The sequence below is a fragment of the Gekko japonicus genome, unplaced genomic scaffold, assembly GCF_001447785.1.
Source record: "Gekko japonicus isolate JY-2015 unplaced genomic scaffold, Gekko_japonicus_V1.1 scaffold690, whole genome shotgun sequence".
Classification (NCBI taxonomy): Eukaryota; Metazoa; Chordata; class Lepidosauria; order Squamata; family Gekkonidae; genus Gekko; species Gekko japonicus.
In genome coordinates, this window is record NW_015166443.1 from 63676 (window position 1) to 70750 (window position 7075).

The following is a 7075-nucleotide window of genomic DNA, read 5'->3' on the forward strand; positions in this document are numbered from 1 at the left end:
TTAGAGGCCATCTTAGGCAGGAAGACCAGCAGCAAAGCCTCCCTGTCTACAAAGGGTTGCCAGTTTTACAGTACTGGACTGTGCTTTCAAAGGATGTCTCCCTCTTCCAACTTGGCACCACACCGGGAGTCCTGGCCAAGTCCTCTGTTTTGCATATCAGAAAGAAGCAAATCGAGGTTTGCATAAAAGTATACACTCAACAGGAGCTGAAACCCAACTCTGGTCCTCTGTGCATTTGCACGCAGTCACCTTATGTGGAGGGGCTGTGGCTCAGTGGAAGGGCCTCTGCTTTGCAGGCAGAAGGTCACAGGTTCAGTCACTGGCATCTCCCGTTAAAAGGATGAGGCAGTAAGTTATGTGAAGGACCTCTGCCTGAGACCCCGGAAAGCTGCTGCCAGTTTGAGTTGACAAGACTGACTGTGATGGACCAGGGGTCTGATTCAGTATCAGGCAGCTTCCTGTGCATTGTTCATACTGCACATTTTAGCTCTCTTTCTCTCTCCCTCCCTCCCTGTAAAGTGCTGTCAAATTGCAGCTGACTTGTAACAACCCCTTAATGGGTTTTCAAGGCAAGAGATGAGCAGAGGTGGTTTGCCATTGCCTGCCTCTGTGTAGCAACCCTGGCTTTCTTTGGTGGGCTCCTATCCACATACTAAACATAAGAACATAAGAGGAGCCATGTTGGATCAGGCCAATGGCCCATCTAGTCCAACACTCTGTGTCACACAGTGGCCAAAACCCAGGTGCCATCAGGAGGTCCACCAGCAAGGCCAGAACTCCAGAAGCTCTCCCACTAGATACAGAGCATCACTGCCCCAGACATAGTGTTCCATCCATACCTTGTGGCTAATAGCCACTGATGGACTTCTGCTTCAACTTTGCTTTGCTTCCAAGATCTGACAAGATTAGACTAACGTGGGCATCCAGGGCAGGGCAGGGCAGGGCAGGGCAGGGCAGGGCAGGGCTGCATTAGACATCAGTTAGTTCATGGCATCCATCGTCTACCTTGCTTTTTCGGCACAAAGGTCTGCTATCATACAATGCAAATGGGTCAGAGGAGGTCAGTGGAGAAGGCCTCCTTCTCCTTCCCTCTCTAGCATAGTTGGACATGGATGTGTGGTCCTCACAGTCAACAGGGGGCCCTTCAGTCTCCCTGAACGATTTCACAAACATTTTCATGTTGGATCAATTGCCTGGCAAAACTCTTTACCTCTAATGGTACCGCCAAGCCAGTCATGTGGGTACCCACTCAAAAACATCAAATGCGGCGGCGGCAGGGGGGGAACCCATGCTTGAGCATAAATTGGATCTTACAACTACTTGGGCCTGTATTAGTTAGACCACCATCTGCTTGCCACATTGATAAGAGAAGAAGACACTCATACACTGGCCTATAACTATGGCACACTACTGGAGGCTCTGCCCCTTCCTTAAAGGGCCAGCCCCCTCCCTTAAGAGCCCCCCACTTCTTAACCCCCCCTGCTTCTTCTCTGGGAAGAAGCGGGGGGTGGCGGCGCATGTCTCTCTCCCTCCCCTCCTGCACTTCAGCTGACCAGCAGAAACAGGGGGCCAACCAAGCAGCTGAAGAGCCCTTTAAATTTTGCGAGGGGAGGGAGAGGGGAGTGCACCACCCCCTTCATTATGGCAAATAATGGCAGCCCCACCAGCCCCATGAGGAAAAAAAAATTGCCCCACAGATCCTGTGGGCACATTTGGCTTTCTGACAATGGGTGTCAGGCACAACCACAAAATGGCGGCCGTGAGAGGCGGAGCCTACCCTCCAACGAACACACAGGAAGCCCCAACACAGGGGACAAGGGGAATAAACGTTAAAATTACGTTGGGAATAAGGAGTGAGAGAAAATAAAACCAACACCGAGGTGGCAGCCGCCGCCCAAATAATGTTACTTTAATCTGCACAGCCGACCGAATCTCCAGGGGCCGGCCAAAAGTCCTGCTGGGAGGGAGCCCCACCTGACCCCCACCCGATCCCACACACTTTCTAAAAACATTTCATGGGCTCCAGGAAAGGTGTTGGTGGGACCCATGGCACCCATGGACATCACTTTGGGGACCCATGCTGTACCACAGTCCCGTAAGGGAAGGCAGTGATGACAATACCCATGTTGCAGTGGAAGTTTTCCCAAGGCCACTGAATAAATTCTGGATAGAGGCAAGATTTGAACCAGGGAATCCCTAGTTTATGTTACAGTTTCTAAGCCATTATCCTACCATAGCTCTCCTTGTGTGCTTTACAAGAATGATCAATTTCCATCAAAAGGGCCGCCTTCTTCCCTTTTTCACCATAGAAAAACTAGATGGATCCAACCAGGGGTCATTTCCTGCAGGAGCGCACAGGAGTGGAGCTCCGGCAGTAAAGAGCCCAGGGGGCGGGCACATGCAACAAGCCCCACCCCCTGCTCCCAGCAGCCCTCAGTCAGAGCAAGAAGCAGCCAGGTAAGCTGCAGAGCCCCCCCCCCCCCGGTCCAAACCCATCCAGTGGCACCTTTAAGACCAAGTTTTATTCAGGTTCCATCTCTCCCCCCTCTGGGGGGACAGATCTGCACGTTCCCCCCCCCCCAATAGCTAGCAATCCAGAACAGTCCAGTGGAGCCTGAGCAGTGGGTGTTGCCTTCTTCTGACACACTTCCGGTGATGTCAGGGTGTGTGGCATATGCAAATAAGTTATACTAATGAGTTATGCTAATGAGCCCCTGCACCTCTTTTTCTACTAAATGATCTCTCTCTAAATCCCTGGTCTCCCATTCAGACGCTGACCAGTGCCAGACCTGCTTAGTCTCAATAAGGGTATTGTGTCATGACTCCTCTAACCATACCTCAGGAATCTGGACATGAACTGGAAAAGAAACAGTTGCCTTGTGCTTATCAAGTAACCCATAAGAGCCATCAAAATGAGGTCAGGACTAACCCCCACCTAGAAATGGGGACCAAAGAGTGAGTTCACAGATTGGCATGTTCCTCACTTGACGGCTTTAATGTACGAAAAGGTCTTCTCGTCTTCAGACTCTGTAAACAACTTTGTCGTCATCCCTTCATCAGCCTGAAAGCCAAGTATTTTCAATCGACATAGTTCATAACACTTTCAAGGGACTAGTAAACCAAGAATGCATTAAAAGGGATTTACTCCTGCATCTCCCTAGCCCAAGTCAACCCTGTCTAGTACACCGTAACGCAGTCAAAACCTCTAATGCATACATCCTGTGATGATCAGGATGGTACCTCTCGACAGACAAGTGTAGGGTGCAGACAAGTTCCTTCCCTGGATAAGAACATAAGAGACGCCAATGTTGGATCAGGCCAAAGGCCCATCCAGTCCAACCCTCTGTGTCACACAATGGCCAGAAATACCAGGTGCCATCAGGAGGTCCACCAGTGGGGCCAGGAGATTAGAAGCCCTCCCACTGTTGACCCCCCCCAAGCACCAAGAAGACAGAGCATCACTTGCCCCAGAGCCCCTATCTATACCTTGTGGCTAATAGCCACTGATGGACCTCTGCTCCATATGCTTACCTAATTCCCTTTTGAAGCCGCCACCACTTCCTGTGGCCAATGATCTAACACCCTTCAGCCCTACACCCACAGCTTCATTTGAACTGAGTCTGATCTGAGCTTAGCTCCGGAACTTGTTTCCAGAACCAGGGATCAGCCCTGGGAATACGAAGAATGAATAAAGGAGCAAGCACCCTTGTGCACAACTGGACAACTGCACCCATTCCAATACATCTAGGATCAGAGGGGCAGCGACTTGCAAGATCTGCTTGCTTGCCACTCTTTGTGCCCTGAAGCCGCTTGCTTTTCCTCTGCCTTCCATCATGCTGCCTCTACAGTCTGCTTGCGTACTCTCACTTGGGCCAATTATGTTCTAATTGCTTAGCTATTAGTGTCCTCTGCCTCCTTCTCCTGACCCTGTTCCCCTTGCCATCACCAGGGCCCCACACTGGGCAACCCTGCTTGGTTCAAAGATGAGCATCAGTCCCCCTGCGACTGCTTATTCCTACAAGGACTCGCAAGGCAGCAGACCACTTTTGGTTTAAGGAAGTGCCACAGTCTGAAAGGACAAAGCCCCGGGCTCTTTCTACAAGCGCCGCTTCAATCAGATTCCTTGTCTTTTTTACCCTGCAGCTGAAATCTCAGTGTCGGACTTACATTTCTGCAAACCCCACTTTCCAGACTAAAAGAATGTCGTTAGCATTGCCTGTGACAATGTTAGCAGCCTACTACACAGTGACATGGGATACTTCCCACGGACCCGAAACCTGAAGATGACATTTCATGGAATCATACAATCACAGAGCTGGAAGGGACTTCCAGGGTTATCTAGTCCAACCCCCTGCACAAGGCAGGAAATTCACAAATACCTCCCCCTCCCCAATGCTCCCTCTAAGCTGTGGAGTCTTGTGAGCAAAAATTCTACTTTGTGAGCTACTGGCATTGAAGTTGTGAGCCAGCGATTTGGCTGCTGCATAAATTAGTTTGCTCTGGGGCCATCCTTCCTGAGCTAAGACAAAAGTGTGTGAGCTGAAGGCTAAAAAAACTGTGAGCTAGCTCACACTGACTCAGTTTAGAAGAAGAAGAAGAAGAGATTGGATTTATACCCCGCCCTTCACTTGGAGTCTCAGAGTGGCTTACAAACTCCTTTCCCTTCCCCTTCCCACAACAGACACCCTGTGAGGTAGGTGGGGCTGAGAGAACTCTGACACAAACGGCTCTTTTTCAAGGACAGCTGTGCCAGAGCTTGTGACTGACCCAAGGTCACATCAGCAGGTGCAAGTGGAGGAGTGGGGAATCAAACCCGGTTCTCCCAGATTAGAGTCCACGCACTTAACCACTACACCAAACTGGCTCTAGAGGGAACACTGCTCCCCCCACCCCCAGTGACCCCTGCTCTATGCCCAGAAAAGGGCAAAAAATCCCCCTCCAGGATCCTTGGCCAAACTGGCCTGGAGAACAAATTCTTCCTGATCCCAAAGTGGCGATCAGCATTTCCCTGGGCATGTAAGAAAGGGCCACAAGAACAAAGCAGTGATGCAACCCTTCCTGCCCTCCCTTCTCGTGATCTGCCATGGCTGCCATGATGAGCTCAAGACCATAAAAGCAGGCAGTGGGGAAGGGGGAAAGAGGCGCCAAGGGAGGAGGATATTTACCGGTTTTTGGAGAAGTCGGGGAACTTGGGTCTTCTCAGAGGTGTTCCTTTTCCTTTAAGTGCGAATTCTCCTGGTGTAACATATTCTAGCATTGAAGCGAGGCTGGGGGCAGGATCCCGCCAGGCACTTTTCAACTGACACCCCTGTCCCTAAGGAAAGGGTGCTTCCAAATGAGCATGCTCCCTCCTCCACCTTAGAAGTGGACTGCGCTGCCTTTTGAATGAGTGAACCTGGACACACAAATCAGTTCTCAAGGAGATGGTGCAGCCTGGCGTCTCACCAGATGACCTTGCCTCTTCACCGGTCCTAAGAAGATTTTCCACTTTGGGGCATCCGCCAAACAAATACCTTCAAAGCGGATGGAACCCAATGAGGGACTTCCTCAGCTTTGCAAGCAGGTTCCCTACCACTGCTCAGTCATCGGTGCTGGAATGCGGGGCAGTGACAGTACCGTGTTCCTTCTTGCAGGCTGAGGTGCTCATCTGGATGGTAAGCTAATAGTTTTCATACCTGTTGAGCTCTAAATGCAGAGAAAGAACCCCCCCACCCTCAGTGATCGTCATATAGAGAAGAGCATAACACTTGCTTCTAGTTGTATTCTCAAATGTACTCAGCATGGAAATAAAGACAGACTTTTCCACAATCAGAGGTGTATTCTTTTTGCTGGCAAGTCACAGCCAACTTATGGTGACCCTCGTAGGGTTTTCAAGGCAAGAGACAAGGAGAGGTGATTTGCCCTTGCCTGCCTCTGCATGGCAACCCTGGACTTCCTTGGCGGTCTCCCATCCAAGTACTAACCAGGGCTCACCCTGCTTAGCTTCTGAAGTCTGACAAGATTGGGCTAGCCTGGGCTAGCCAGGTCGTGGACAATCAGTATACCAAACCAAAAGTTTTGTGTGCTCACTGTTTAGTTATGCTGTGGACAGTTGAAGGGAACAAGGTACCATTTGGAAACATGGAGCAAACAGAGCCACCGGTGGTGGAGGAAAGTACCATCAAGTCACAGCTGACTTATGGCAATCCCACAGAGTTTTGTCAGACTCCTCACAGCATCACAATGAAGTACCCGCTTGTAGAAAAGGTTTACTTTATTAGAAGCTTAAGGTGCATAACAGGATCACTGTTCAGAATGAGGGGGAACTCAAACGGTCAAGTATGTTATAGTACAATCAAACTACGGAGGCCCAATTGCGGGGTGTCCCGCGCGCGCCTTTGGGCTTGAGAACTAACGTTCCTAAGCAGCACGTGTTATCTTATTCTCACGGCGTTTCATGAGAGCTTCCTTGCACTAACAAGCACTTTCAACCACCTGTGGCCTTGGGAGATATAATTGTTACGGCGAGCTACATAGACATGCGCATCTACGGTTCTACAGTTAAAAGCGAAAGCAAACAAGCGCATACAGACTGGTTTTCAAGGCAAGAGATATTCAGAGGTGGTTTGCCATGGCCTGCCTCTGCATCACAACCCCGAAATCCCTTAGTGGCCTCCCATCGAAACAGTAGCCCGGGCTGACCTTGCTTACCTCCTGAGATCTGACGAGATGGGGTTACCCTGGGCAATGCTCCCTCTAAGCTGTGAAGTCTTGTAAGCAAAAATTCTACTTTGTGAGCCACAAGCATTAAAGTTGTGAGTGAGCGATTTGGCCACTGCATAAATTAGTTTGCTCTGGAGCCATTTTTCCTGAGCTGAGACAAAAACGTGTGAGCCGGAGGCTAAAAAACTGAGAGCTAGCTCACACTAACTCAGCTTAGAGGGAACACTGACCCTGGGTTATCCAGATCAGGAGAGGCATAGACAGAGTCACATAAGATAGTTTAAAGTACAATGGAGGATAAACTAAGGCTGAGAAAGCTTGTTTCCCTGCTGGCTCAAAGTTCTCAAGAAGTTTACTTAGCAGGCAACTTATT